The sequence below is a fragment of the Astatotilapia calliptera genome, chromosome 16 (assembly GCF_900246225.1).
Source record: "Astatotilapia calliptera chromosome 16, fAstCal1.2, whole genome shotgun sequence".
Lineage (NCBI taxonomy): Eukaryota > Metazoa > Chordata > Actinopteri > Cichliformes > Cichlidae > Astatotilapia > Astatotilapia calliptera.
The window spans coordinates 5573655-5589384 of NC_039317.1; the positions used below are offsets into that span (position 1 = coordinate 5573655).

Sequence of the window (15730 nt, forward strand, 5' to 3'; positions counted from 1 at the left end):
TCTCCCTCTCTGTGCTGACAATCATCAAATATATAGTTGAAACCAGATATTTATGTACTCTTCAGATAAAAACACTTTTTTAATTGTAACATCAAATCAGACTAAATGTTTATTTTTTTAGATTGATAAATATAAAAACATATTTGTTAACTTTAAGAGTAAAGAGAGAAACTATCTGTATTTCTTAATTGTAAATGGCACCAAATTGTATTCAAAATTGAGCCACACTTATGGAGCTCCACAATTCTTTTCCTGGTGTTTTGGTTAATATCTCTTGATTTTCCCATTTCAAAGAAACAGACTCTGTGTTTTGCCTTATATGCATCCACAGGTGTGCCACCAATTTACTCACATGGACTCTACTAACCTATCAGAAGCTTCTTCAGCTCAGAATGGAATCGTCTGGAGTTTTCTTATTAATTAACAATAAACTTAGTGTATATGTGCTCCTAAATTTGATGAAAGTGATAAAAAATAAACAGATCTCTCTCTCTTTATTCTGACATTTAACTAATTCAAAAGATGTTTCAATATTTATCCAAAACAAAACAAGTTTACTCTAAATTGATGTTCAACAGTAAAAAAATGTTCTTGTGTTTTCCATAAAGTGTATGTAAATATCTGGTTTAAACTGTGGATATACTGCTGTGTATTGAAATTCCTCTTGTTTTGCATAGAAATATACTGAACAACATACAAAGCATAATATATAAAATAACATTTACCTGAGTTTTTTCTTTGAAAGAAGCCTCTAATGTCCATTCTTATATTTCAGTACATAACTGAAACCGATTTAGTCGGGGAGGGTAAGAACTGAAAATATGAAATAAACACACGTAAGCTAAGACTCTAAAAAAAATAGCATTTGTTCGGCTTGTCATTTCGCCATTTGTTGATTCACTTGAAGAGCAAGTAACGTAATATTGGTCAAGTGATCAGTTTGATATCAATCTTTCGTGATGCACCGTCAGAATTTACATTATTTGTACGGTACGAATGATTTGCTTTGGTACCTGGTCAAACTTAAGCTCTCCTTAGTATGGCTGGCTCCGTTTCTCCAACAGCGCACACAGGCAGCAGCTGCCCCGCCCTCTCGCTCAGTCGTTTAGTGCCTGAGCTCGGATCATACCAATATCAGGGGGGATTCACGCACAGTCGTAAATTCCCACAGTGTGCACTATGTGCTTCGAATATTGTGTGTACTTTTTGTTTTATACAGTTGTCAGCCAGGCATCTAACTATGAAAAAAATTACACTCCAGAAGACCCCGGGCTTCTGAAAAAACACCCCGGGCTTCTGACAAAACAACCCGGGCTTAAGCCCAGTAAGCCACCCCCACACTCCGCCCCTGCTTTCAACGCCTCTCTCTGTCTGTCGCAAGAAAAGTTGACCCAGACAACAAAGTAAAGCTATTTTTCGACTACGAGCCGACAGGGACCCCGCCGTATTTGTCAGAGGTCCCTTTACTACAGTTCGGAGTCGCGGACCTTCAGTAACAGTAATAAATCACACAGCAATAGTACTACATTCACGTTGTTGTAAAAAGCATGATAATATATTAAGTAATCCAAAGTATTCAGAATACGTTACTGTCATTGAGTAACGTAACGGAATACGTTACAGAATACATTTTGGGGCATGTATTCTGTATTCTGTAATGGAATACATTTTAAAAGTAACCTTCCCAACACTGCACGTACAGTCGTACTAAGGCTAATTGCTCTATACTTTTATTAGATTTTTGTTAGATTTCAAAGTTCAAAGTTAATTTTTTTTAAGTCTAATTTGTATTTTTAATCAGCTACAATGTTTTTTCACATCTAATTTTAGTTTGTAGTTTAGTTTTAGTTACCTATAATAACCTTGCTTGCAAATACCAGTCTGGTGTTCCGCAGCTACGTCTTTGCAAGTGGTGTCTGGCAGTCACCCACAGTGTTGGTCAAGTTACTTAAGTTGGATTACTTACTTCTCCAAGAAAGTAATCCCATTACTTTACTGATTACTTATTTTACAAAAGTAATTAGTCACTTTTTAAAAACATGATACACAACCTTAATACGTAATAAAGCAAAAGACCTTTCAGCCCAATTCTACTTTTTTCTCCATCACATAAAACTGAATCAAATGAAAAACTCTCTTTTTAAAATTGTTTTATTAGTTTTAATCTTTTAACTTTATGCACATTGCATCAAGCAAAAACTGTCAAACAGTGGTTGACTAGAAGAAATTTGTTTAACATATTCCAGCACATAAAATATAAAATCATGTTTTGTCTTTAAACTCGCTCTTTCAACTAGATGCAAGTCAAACACAGCAAAAAATGTGGACTGGTGCCAGCTGAACTACCTCCAGATAAACACTAGTAAAACCAAGGACCTGGTGGTAGACTTCCGCAGGCACAAACATCCTCCACTGCAACCACTGAACATCCAAGGTATGGACGTCAAGGCTGTGGACAGCTACAGGTGGACTGGACTCATAATTCAGAAGCCCTCTGCAGGAAAGGACAGAGCAGGCTGTACCTGCTGTGGAGACTCAGGTCTTTTGGAGTGAAGGGCCCAATCCTGAAGAACTTCTATGACTCTGTGGTGGCCTCAGCCATCTTTTACGGTGTGGTCTGCTGGGGCGGCAACATCTCTGCCGGGGACAGGAAGAGACTGAACAGGCTGATCCGGAGGGCCAGCTCTGTTCTAGGATGCCCTCTGGACCCAGTGGAGGTGGTGAGTGACAGGAGAATGGCGGCTAAGCTGTCATCCCTGTTGGACAACATCTCCCACCCCATGCAGGAGACTCTGACAGCACTGAGCAGCTCCTTTCGCAGGTCTTTCCTCCCCACTGTTGTCAGACTCCACAACAAAGACTTTTGCAGCTGATCAAACCCACACATGTGCAATAAGACTGCTATATGTGCAACTCTTTTTCTGACAAAGTTGTACTTGTATTTTCTTACTCAGTTGTATATAGCCTTTGTATTCTATTTTATTCTATTGTATATATTATTCTGTTTTATTCTATTGTATACAGTATTTTATTTTATTGCATTCCAGTGTTTTCTAATTTCTGCTACATAACTTTGCACTTTTGCTGTAATGAAACAAATTTCCCACCTGTGGGACTAATAAAGGTCATCTTATCTTATCTTATCTTATCTTATCTTATCTTATCTTATCTTATCTTAAGACTATTTTCACCTGTTTAGCAGGAGTGGGGCTAGTGCTAGTTTGCCTAGTGCTGCAACGGTCATGTCAGTGGGGGGATCCGGAGGTTTCTCAGTGAATTTCACATTCCCGTGGCAGCATGCTAGGTGCTTCTCAAGATTTGAAGTTAAATTTTTCACTGTAGAAAGAAGTTTTCTTCCCATGCAGAGTGTACAGCACACGGTAATGTTTTTGTCACTTTTTACAGAATCAAACTCAAAGTAATGTAAGTACTTCCAACTTTTAAACGCTGCATGGTCATACTCTCTCCCGCACTCCATATTATGCATTGTTGATCTGCACACGTCTGTTGCTGCCACAGACGTCGCACACTCGTACATAAATGTCATGAGACACTCTCACAATCAAAATCATGGTTTAGTAACGTAGCATGCTTACGGGAAAGTAACAGTTATCTAATTAGTTTTTTGCAGTAGTAATCCTTTACTTTACTTGACAAAAGTAATCAAATCTCTGGTTGCCAAACTGGTGACAAGCACAAACATTTTCTGGAAACGCTGCCACTGTGGCCACAGCTACAGAAAAGAAAGGGAAGTCAGCAGAAACGGAAAATCTTCAGCTGGAAAACTACCTGGAGGTGCCTCATCTGTCTCAGCCGCAGAACAGCAGAGCAGCACCTGCTTTGTGCAACACCCACTATTACAGCACTGTGATTAGTAATATTACTGTGCTGAGTGATTTGGGTTTGATAGGTGTTACTTTATGAGTGCTTTCAAGAGCTGCATGCAAGGTAATGTAACTCTAAAATTAGGTCAACAAGTCAAATTTTAAGTCAAATGTAACAACATAAACAAAAAAGCTGTTTTAATTCCGTGAAGAATTTGCTGTTTGTTTCACACACTATATGATGGAGTGTGATTTTTATGCATTCATATCTATCAAGTATTGCCAAAAAGAGACAAAAAACATGCACAGTCTGCATGTGTCCTCCCATGGCGTCAGCTAAATCTACATTTGACTTTTGAGCTGATGGGGAATCCTTCTAAAGCAGATGAAGCTAATGATATGAATCATATCAATGCCACATATTCCAGACAGATTTCCAGTGTTTACGATAAGATTACTACAAGCTCCTGCTTGGGTCGGTGGGTAAAAGACTGTGTGCACAATGAAAGTTTAAAAAAATCACATGATCCTAAAATTCAGCACATCTCCATCTTCTCCATCTGCTGTAGTGAAACATTCTCATTAAGAACTACACACTGAGTACAGCAGAGAGAGAAAGAGAGAGCAAGAAAGCAGAGGAAAAACCAGCCATTTCACTCCTCCTCAGGTCATCATTACAGCGCATCAGGACAGCTGCTACCATGGAAACCTCCAGAGAGCAGAGCGTAGAAATACTTGTTGGTCGCAAAAATCAAAAGCCAAACTGTCTGCATCTAGGCAGTTTGTTTCAGACTCTATTTATTTATTTATTTTTACCAACTTTAACTTATTTTTAATTTCTAATCTTTCCTTTCTGTAACAGGGGGGAAAGTCTCAGAGGTGCTGTTGATGTCATTAGCTCCATAGATAGATGGATCCACAAGCTAGACACATTGGAGCTCTTTCGGATGAAGGGAAAACTGATTTTGTGAGTTTTCCTCTCATTTGTTGCCCTTCTCGCATCCTTATACTTGTACTGTCTGTATTTTCAGTCCTGTGATATTAAGTTGAAGTCTATATTGTTTTCTGTTTACAACTATCATGTGTTAGATGGCTCACCTGATGCTTTGATATGATGATGATCTGATCTGATAGAGTGCGTCATTTTTAATGTTTTAAAGCTTATCTGTTTGGTTTTGTTAAGGGTTATAATTAGGGACATGGCTGCAATGATTAACAGGTGTGTTAACACATGTAGATGTAGCTACCATATTTTCCGCACTATAAGGCGCACTTTGTCAGCCGGTGATCGGCTGTGATCAGCTGATCACGGGGCCGGGGTTAAAAGAGAGACGCCACCCACCTGTTCGCCGCTCAGACAGCAGTATCTTCGTGTCAGGAGCTCCGAAACTCTGCCGACGTCAGTCTCCGCCTGATTCAGCAACTGTGAGTTACAATCCCTTTCAATCCTTTTTCTCTTCCCGGCTCCGCTCGCTCTCTGTCTGTAACGACCGTTCCGAAGCCACGCTTCGTGCTCTGGTCATTACTAGAATAACTGCGTGTCTGCTCCAAACCCACCGCTAGCCTTCGCCGCGCTTGGGTCTAGCCAGCACGCCACACGGGCGCGCCGAATTACTGTGTGTGATCCGCCCGGCCGTGACACACTTACATCCTTTAATTTTCTCAAAAATCAACAGTGCGCCTTATGCATGAATTCTGGTTGTGCTTACTGACCTCGAACTGATTTTTTGTGACACATGGCGCTCAGAAATCTGTCAAAAAATGTTTTAGTACGTCTTTGGAAAGCTACAAAGCTGCACTGCTTGATGGATTGTCAGAGCATTATGGCTACTGTAGTCAGGAGCCTCACTGATTAATCTGGGTCCTAAACTCCGTCCACTTCAGGTCCCAAAGTCAAACGAACACAGCAGCATCACTGAGAGTTAAAAACTGTCTAAATTCTTTCATCTTTAATAAAATGATCAGTGTTGCTGCTCTTCCAGGTGTAACAAGTTTAACGTCCAGGCATCCATGAAAATAGAATTTATTAAATTTAACAGAATTAGAAGTTAGCAGGAAGTTAGCTCGCTAGTTTCCACCTAAACATGATATAGCATGTTCTGACTGAGAGGTTTCTGAAAAAATTAAAACGTACAGCTTTGCTATCACTTCCAACATCAATGAAGACAGAAAACTAAACAGCAGTGACTTTTGTAGGGTTACTGAAGTTGGGCTAGCTGGTATATAATGATTTGCTACGCGATCGCTAGCGACACAGCTATGTTAGCATAACATAAACACAGTGAAGTTGGAAGATGAATGCTAACTTTTTTCTACTCGTTAATGGGAGGGTTCCCGATGGTTAGGGACAAACGCAATCACAACGCAGGATGCTGTAAACAAACCAAACTTCATCCACAATACGAGGTTAGTCGAGGTTAGTATTAATTACTGCAACAACATGGGACTAGGAGCAGCTGCAAGAGAATTCATCGTTAATGAATCAATGGTACAGAAGTGGAGGAAGCAAGAAGAATGAGTTGAGTAAAGTTTGACTTATCTGACTGTCTGTTTTGCTTTATGTGCCTTATAATCCCGTGCACCTTATGTACGGTAACACTTTGGATAATTGAAGTGACTAAATTTGACCTCTACACCATGCTTGTGCTTTTGGTCCCTTTTAGTAGAATTTTTAATTGAGTTTTCTGAGCCCAAGAATCACAAGATGTAGTTTATACATTTCAAACTTTAAAGGGCTGTGTCCCTCTGAAAGTCTTGCAGGATGTTGGTGTTCTGGCAACTGTAAACATACGTATCAAGCCAAATCCCACCTTAGATTCATTCATTCATAAATTGTCTGAAATCCTGTTCAGTTATCCAATGACAAATGTCTGACTATATGTTATGTTGTATCTTTTCCACTGCGCGGCTCTGATGAAGACACAGTTGTAGTGACGCACATTGAAAGGTTGTAAGCAGTGTGTGCTCCAGTCCCGTCTGTCCTTTCGGACAATTATCTCAATTTGAATTATATAATGTGATTTGGTATTTAGTTGGATATGTAAACTGTAGTTTAGGCAAAATAAAAGCAGATCAGAGGTTCTACAATTCAGAAAGCTCATCTTGCATCTTGCTTTGTGTGGTTTTTGTTTTTTAAATCCAGGCTTGATTGGATATAAAAAGATCAGGATTCATGATAACCATTTATCAGTAGATGTTCATTTTAACAGTCAACCATTCCCAGTTAAATTTGGCATCAAGAATTCAAACTGATCAGTGTAAGCAGGGTTTTGATTCAGAAGGTTCACTCCTCACAAGATTACCACATAGAAAGTAATGTGACCGTTGACTCTAGAATGCTCCTGATGTTTTAGGGGAGCAAGAAACATTTCAATAACTTACTACATATGAATTCAGAAAGAAATATTGTAACTGAAACTAAGGCTGACAGTTTAAATTCATACCATTTACAATCTGTGCTGAAAAATTCCACTTTGCGTCCAGAAAAGGACAGGACTTTGAATTTTACTGCAATATTGACTAAGAAGTTAGCTAAGTTAATCAATAAAAATAGAAAACAACTGTGACCAGTGCTGCACTGATCAGATACTCATGAAATACTCAGAAAGTAGAGGCATTCTTCAGCACACAGGGCAAAATGACCAACAAAGGTTATCTGGAGTCTTATCTTACACTTCAGTCACAGCAAATCCAGGGACTAACTAAATTAAGCTAAACACTATACCGATATTTCAGCAATTCATTAAAGGGCATCAAATAAAAACAGTTATTATCTTAGCTTCTGTCGTCCTGCACTGTTGTTTTTTGTTAACCGAACACAATCCTGCTCATAAAAAGTTGTCTGTGTCCAGGGATCCAAATTCAATACAAAATAAGGAAAAGAGTTGCCTCATGCCACAAATCTCATAGACTTGAAAATTAAACTACTAGGCATTCAAATCCAGACTACAGAGAACCAAAAAGTGAGGAAGCTTTCATTTACACTACTAAGGTCATCTTCAAATACTCATTATCGCAGATCTCAGATCAGCCAATCACATGAAAGCAATTTAATACATTTAGGCATGAGGATATGCTGAGGCTTAAACCAAGAATCAAAAAGGGGAAGAAAAGTGATTCGAGTGCCAGCCCACATTTAAAGTCAGCTGTTTCATTTCCAGTACTCATCTGAGTATTTTAGAACCTGCTGATCTACTGGGATTTTCCCACACAACACCTCTAATGGTGTCGAAGTATGCACAAGAGCATCTCTGAACAAGCAACACACGCAGAACCAGATGGGCTACAGCAGTAGAAGATCACCCCAGGTGCCACTCCTGTAAGCTGAGATATCAGAAGATCAGAAAAAATCTTGCCTGGTCTGATGAATCCTGATTTCTGTTGCAACATTCAGGTCAGAATTTGTGGTAAACACGATCAAAGCATGGATCCATGCAGGCTGCTGCTGCTGATGTAATGGTGTGGGTATTTTCTTGGTACACTTTAGTACCCTCAATACTAACTGAGCATTGTTTAAACACCACAGTGTACGAGTATTATTGCTGACCATGTCCATCCCTATATGACCACGGTCTACCTATCGTCTGTCAATGTGCCACAAAGCTCAGATTATCCCTGCACTTGAATGGCCTCCACAGTCAACAGATCTCAATCCAATAGAGCATCTTTGGAATGGGAGATTCACATCATGGACGAGCATGTCAATGTGGACCATTTATAACTCTCTGAGGAATGTTTAGCGCACCTTCTTGCCTTGTCCATTAATGGCAGTAAGAACAAGAGACCTGTGTTGTAGTTCACAGTGACGTTATGCAGATTTACAAGATGACTGCAGTGGATTCCATCAACAATAAATCAGCATGCATGCACAACAAACTGTGCATCCTAATATGTGATAAAGCAGTTGTTTTTTTGTAATTTAAACCAAACTAAACTTGAGAATAATCTAAGGCACGTAAAATGTGAAAGTGACCTTAGCTGCACAGTAACAAAGAGCAGCTGCAGAGATTTGTCTGGATCACCACCTGAGGGACAGTTTTCCAAAACACATTATCAACACAGCTTGACGTGGCGAAAAATCAGGCTGGTTCTGCATCAACTCTTTAGCCATTTGTTTGTGGAAACAAACAGAAAGAAAGAAAATATGGCATGTCAAAGTGATTGGACAGGGTCTATTCATCATACACCTGCAAAACCAAGACGAAAAGACAGGAAAGATAAACTTCTGACTCACTGTTGTGCTGCAGCTGCTCACGTCTGATGGCCCCTGTGGAGACAAAGACAGAATTCCTCATTAGTTTTATTGGTCCTGTGTTTAGGTTTTACCACTGTCCTAATGAATTAAATGTGCTGAGATCTCGTCAGGTTTCAGCCATGACATCATCTCAACAATCCCCCGAAGCAAGGCAGTGCCTGTCTGAATGTTAATGTGTGTGTATGATGGATTCAAGACTCGCAGAGGTGAGCAGCTAATAAAACCGCTGCACAATTTACTGCACGAAGGCGCAAGAGTTCTGTGCACATACACACGCATACGCCGAGCACCAGCTGGGCTTTGCTGACCTTTCTAAAGAAAGGCTAAGCTTTAGAAGCCCACAGAGAAACAAAAGCAGGAAAACTGTGTCGAAAGAAACAGCGCAAAGCTGATCGGATCTTGATGACAGATTGTGCAGCCCGCAGACAAAAGGTCACTTCAGCTAAATCATCTCACTAACAAAAAGGAATTGGCCAGTAACAAAGAGCAATGAATGACATCAAACAGGATTTATTTTTATCATAAAGTGTAACAGGCTTGTAAAGTGTACTAACTGACGATGGGGAAACCACACTGCCTGCTGCTAAATTATACAGAGTCATTATTCAGTGTAAAAGACAAAGGATGTGTAAAATCACAGTTTAATACTGTAATTTTAAACTGACGTCTAACTTCAGCTGTCTAAACTATCCAAAGGTATTCCCCAAAGACTCACTTTACTAAAGAAGAATAAAAGCTCCTCATATTGATGCAGAGATGAAAGAAGTACCAGTAAAAATACTTATACTACTAATTATTATCATTCAATGAAAGCCACTATGTTTTCGCTGCCACTGTGTGGATAAGTGAGGTGTGTCTTTTTCAGGTGAATTATTATTTTTAAGAGATTTTCAGCCATTCCTTCAGCTTTTGGAAGGCCAGCGTTTTTCCCAGATACTTTTTTAAGATCCTCTGGCTTCAAGTTTGGAAATTTGTCTGGGAGACCTACTTGCTCATTTATATCAGCAGGGTCCAGGCAGCTGAGGTAACTAGATCAGATTCCCTCATCAGTCCCAACTTCTCCACCAATGCTAAGCACTGGCCATTTGATTTATTGTTTTGTTGTGATTTAATTCAGTGCAAAAAGAAACACCAGGAGTTGCAGTTAAATCTTCATTAGCAACGCTGTTGCCATCACATTCCTTCAATATCAAAGACAAGGGTGCTTTCCACTAAACCTGACAACCAGGTGCAGCATCATCCTGTTACTGTGACAATAAAGCTAATTAAACTTGCATTATTGTAACAGTGACAACAACATCATCCCATATGCCAAAAAAACAACTGTCATTGTCACACATCTACAGTTGGTAGATTAAAACAAAGAAACAATATTTTAAAGTCAGTTTTAGCAGAAAAACATTTCTTTAAAAAAAAAGAACAACATTTGCAGGCATAAGGCTATTAAGATGGGCCTATGATAGCAGCTAAGAGCAGATTTTATCTTTACACTTTCTCTCTCACTGCTTTCAATTGTAATATGTATAAAAGGCTCCACTCCCTTGAAATGCTGAATACATCCTCTTGCTTCAGCTCCATGTTTACTGCTTCAGTATGTAGCTGGTTATTTATCATCTCTTTAGCAGTGTAATCATGCAAAGCTACGATCAAACAAACAAACAAACAACTATCAGTTAGGTATCATCTAAAATGTAAAAAGAAATATGACATGATGTAAAGTGCTGAGATGTTCTGTTACTAGCTGAATGGGAAAAGTGTAGGTACGTTGTTTTTAAAGACAATAAAGCATTAAATGTGTTGCTGGGTGATGGTTGTAGCACAGTCTGTAAACAGAAAGTGAGCGATCGCTGTTTAATGTTCAGCCAAGTGAAGAGTACAGCGCGTGAGTGCCAGAGCAGGCCATATGGCAAAGACACTCCCACGCCAAAGCAGTCTAGACTGGAATGAACCAGTCCATCTTCCAGCAGCTCCTGTCCACATACAGACACAATCATTATGGTTCTGTTTCACAGTGACCAGTTTAAAGTGAAAACTATTAAATTATTTTCAATATATATATTTTTTCTTTCAGTTCTTTTACCCTCCAATTATTACAAGCAGTGAAAACAAAGCTCAACTGAACTGAAACTGGAACGCAGAAAATAAAGGTGTGGAAATGACATCACTTACCTTAGCTAAATTACTGGTAACACCCCTGAACAGCAGGTGTGCTGTTAACCTTTCCCCCCTCTCGCTCTGTCTTTGCTCTTGTTTCTCACTAAAGCTTTAATACTTTTATTTCTTTACTGCCGGTCCCCGATGTTTTATTTATCTCATTGTTTTCACTCCCTCATCACCTCAGCACCACCAAACTGACTGATATGCAAATAACGAATAAATCTGCATATCAATTAACAACATCATCTCCTCACCAAGCATTCTCACTGCATGTACGAAAAGGAGGGTGATGCATGTGGATCATATGAGGGATGTATTAGAAATTCGGGGTGGGGGGGGGGGGGGGGGGGGTATTCATGTTCCTCAAACTATATTTTAGAAGCAGTAAAATGTCAAAATGTAAGAATTATTTATTTAGTTTTGTAATTATAGGATTAACAGCGACTTCAGCTATACAGCATTTTAAAATGGATTTAGTGCAATGTTGCAATATATAGTTTTAATGCCTAAATGTAGACACAGTGATACAGAAATGTGTCAGGTTCATATTTACAATAGCATAATGGTGTTGCAGGAATGCTTTGGTTTTGATTGCAGCTGTTCTGCAGATGAAGGTTTAAGCCCTTCTTCCAACTTTCCAAAGCTGTCCCATGGATGAGACTGAAGTTTTTTGTGTTTGACACCCCTGTGTGAAGATGTACTAACATTTTAAAAACTATTCTTTTAAAGGGGGACCTTTTCTGCTCATCTTCTAACTCCATATACTTATTCTTGGACTTTCTTTTTCAGGGTATCTTTTCATAGTTTAAATTAGTAGTTATTTATCCAAAACTGGGCCTTAGTGGAGCACATTAGTTCCGTTACCAATTTCTTTGGCATCACACAGACTACAGAGTAGAATAAATCTCTTACAGCCTGAGCACTGCACCCAGAGTTAGTGCTTACACACCCACTGATCTCATCATTTGAACCTTGTTTCAGTTGGCCACGTTTTACGGGAGCATCCACCTTTTGTGTCTCATGTATTCTACGGTTTTCTACACCACATCTCTGCATGGTATGTTACTGTAAAGCTCAGCATTTACTTTGTTTTTTGAGTTTTTGTGGGCACCCAGTGCTAACTGTGACATGTGAATGCCTAACCTGCCTGACCCTTACCCAACCTAAAATCCAGTTATTATCCTTAAATCTCAAACAGCGTTTAAAGTTGTAGATCTCTACAAAACCATCGGACTCAACCAGTATGGAGGCTCCATGTGTTTGTGGGGTTTCAGGATCCCACAAATACAAAAGAAAAAAAAGAAAAACCAAAGCCTATAGAAAAGACACATTCACATGATTACACACTGAGCTGCACAAAGACCTATATGAGTTGTTGCATCGGTCTTCATCTTCTCATTTGCAACCCTGCAGTGCAATTGATTCCTGTTGGCTTAGGTGTAATATAAATAGATACATCTGTGTGGAGGCTATAAAAAGAAGAAGAGATGTTGACATCTATAATGCTGTGAACATTTTGCGGTACTATGTCTCACAGTGATTGGGAACATCACAGCAGTTTGACAGTTATGGAAAATACATATCTGATCTTGCAGCAAAATATTGACGTGTTTTGTTTTGGCACCGGTAGCTTTTGGTCAAGTGTAGAAAAAAACAATCCAGCGGTGGGAATGGACATCAAGGCTATTAAGGTGCTGAATAAATGCAGTGTATTTCTCACTGACCATGATCAGAGTTAGTGCTTACACGCCCACTGATCTCATCATTTAAACGTTATTTCATTTGGCCACGTTTTACAGGAGCATCCACCTTTTAAGTCTCATGTACACTGACCATTGGGTCAGTGTACATGAGACAACAGAGAAAGCACAATAGGTCCTCATTAAAGGATTAAAAGAACAAAATGTACTTATATTATGAAAGAACCAAAAAAACAAAACAAAACCCTGAACTTTAAAATTGTCCATGCATCACAACAGGCAGTGAAACATATTATACTATCTAACTCTCATCCACTTATTCTATTTTCAAACTTGAGTGCAGTCTGGTTCATTTATAAAATGGTTAGCAGCAGCAGAAGATTTAAATCGGGCCAGTCTAGCAGTCCAAAACTTTGGCAATTACTGAATTTGAACTGCAGCAGACATTCGAAGCATTTAGCCAACTTCAAATACTGAACCTCATTCATAATTATAATACACTTCCCTTCTCAGTAGTGCAGAAAGACCAGCAAAATGTGAAATCAGACATGTTTATCTGGTAGGAATGAATTCATTCAGCCAAATGAGAAATCCAAGTAAGTGCCGGTCTTCCCTCTAAAGCAAACCTCCAGGTCTCTGCCGACCGACCTCTCTATTCATCACACACCACCGTAGTCGCACTGGCTGTTCTCTCCTGAAACAAAGCACAGCAACCATTTGTGTGTTTTGTGTGAGCTTCTGCTTTATGGCCCCTTTGCTTTGCCTTGATCAATCAAACAGGCGTGGTGAGCAGCAGGGTGAGCGGGGAGCGCTCTGTAGTGGAGGATGGGGCGATGTTCCCGCATCCCACCTATTGGCACAATCCGTGTTCCGGCAAGCCCTCGTATAAATCACTGTTAATGACACCAGAGAGAAGAGGAGGAAAAGGGAGCAGTTAGGCTAAATAATCTGCACAGTGCTCCTCAGGATGTTGCTTTTGGAGAGTTCATGAGAATTTCACCTGCCTATGGAGAGAGCGAGGAAAAGCAGCCAGACGGCAGTCTTTCCAGGCTCGTGTGGAGGCTCAACGTGGTTTTAATTTCTTTAATTGAGCCTTTATTAAACCATTGGAGCCCCACAAAGTCCATGTCCACCTACATGTTTCTCCAGTGGGTTTGGAAACTTTGACAAAATCCTGAAATATCACCACAAAAAAACAAAAGAAAAGAAAAGAAAATAAGCATGACAACAACACCATCTTCTCCCTTGGTGTTTACACAGGGGCGGTGGAATGAGTCCAGGGTACGTAAGGTATGTGACTGACAAAGTATTTCACATCATTGTTTGATTCTTTATTTTTCTGATGCACCAGCTGAATGTTTTGACCGCACTCTGCCACATGGAAGGATCACTCGCTTGAGCCTCTCAGTTGCAATTCCCTGTTTGTATTTTTCTTCATAACAGTGGTAACTTCATTACAGGAAGTACTTACAATAAGCTACTCCCAACATGGAGGCAGAATGCGTCACGAATATAGAATATATAATACAAAACTCCGACCTCTTTCTCACTTCATGCACATGTAAATGTTGCATCTTTTTACTCTAAACAGATGTCAGCTGCATGGAGCATGATCAAACTTTTCATTTAGTAGCTACAACTGCATGTTAATTAGCTACAGCTCATCTAATCTGTCATTTTAAACAGTGACAGCAGGCAAAAGACAAGAAGAAAACACATTTTTTTATCACTCTTCATAATCAAACACAGCGAGAGGAGAAAAGAGGAGAGGGGGATTCGTTGACATCTGTGAGCGTGTATGTTGCAGACTGGAAGCTGGCTATAAGAAGTTATGATATATGTCTATAGGCTCATATCTTTCTCTTTAATGACTAAATGAAACTGCAGGCTGAATACAAAGTATTCCAAAAAAAACTTGTATTTAAGAGAAACGGAGGGGCCCCGTTTATGTTGTGGGCACCAGTGGAAAATGGCTGGATTTTCCTCAAGTATGAGGACAGGCACAGTGTGTGATTTGATGTGATGTGCAAAGAGAGGCTGGTTTGCTTTGTAAGTGGCAATTCAAATGCCCTGCTACTCTCACTTTACTGCTGACACAGTGGCTGGATGGCTGGTTCCAAATAATATGGAAATGGCTTGAAATAACAGTTTGGGAAACTTGCGGTCTCTAGTGACTGACCGGTTATGGCAATGCGAGAAACTGATGGAGATTTCAATGTGAATATAGCATGACGCATTGATTGTTACAAGGGTCAGACTATGACAGAGCCCATTAGACAAAGTAGAAAAAAGAAAGAAAAGAAAAAAAAGTCAAAGACCCCACACTGCTAGTCAAAGCAGTGACCTATAGAATAAAAGGATCTGGTGGCTCTGATGTGTAAGGCATTATTGTGCCTGTTGTTTGGGTTCTTCCCTTCAGAAGGAAGGGTCACTGCAAATCAATACAAACATGCTCTGAGTGGTCACCACTTTCCTATGATTCAGGAGGTCTCACAAAATTGCCTGATGTATCTGACGTCATTTATATACTACGAGCTTTTACAGTTTCCAGATCTCAACCTCATTGAAGCCTATGGGAAATTTAGGACTGACATCTTAGACAACTCACTACACATTATGCTCTTTCCCTCGAGTACAGTAAATTTAAGTACCAGTGATGACAATGGATTGGAATGGGATGCAGCTGACTGGAGTATATTCATCAATTTTTCCTACAATACATCTCTGCATGGTATTTTACTGTAAAGCTTGATGCCCAAATATTCTCAAAAGGAAACATCATCTACAAATGTAAA

At 39.6% G+C, this 15730-nt stretch overlaps 1 protein-coding gene across 1 annotated transcript in view; it reads right to left on the reverse strand.

Moving 5' to 3' along the window:
* Window positions 1–15730, reverse strand: part of enox1 (ecto-NOX disulfide-thiol exchanger 1) — a 180929-nt gene that overhangs the window by 134102 nt on the left and 31097 nt on the right. The window contains exon 2 of the mRNA XM_026145384.1: window positions 9058–9090. The gene's annotated coding sequence lies outside the window, so the exon portion shown is untranslated. The remainder of the gene's footprint in view (window positions 1–9057; window positions 9091–15730) is intronic.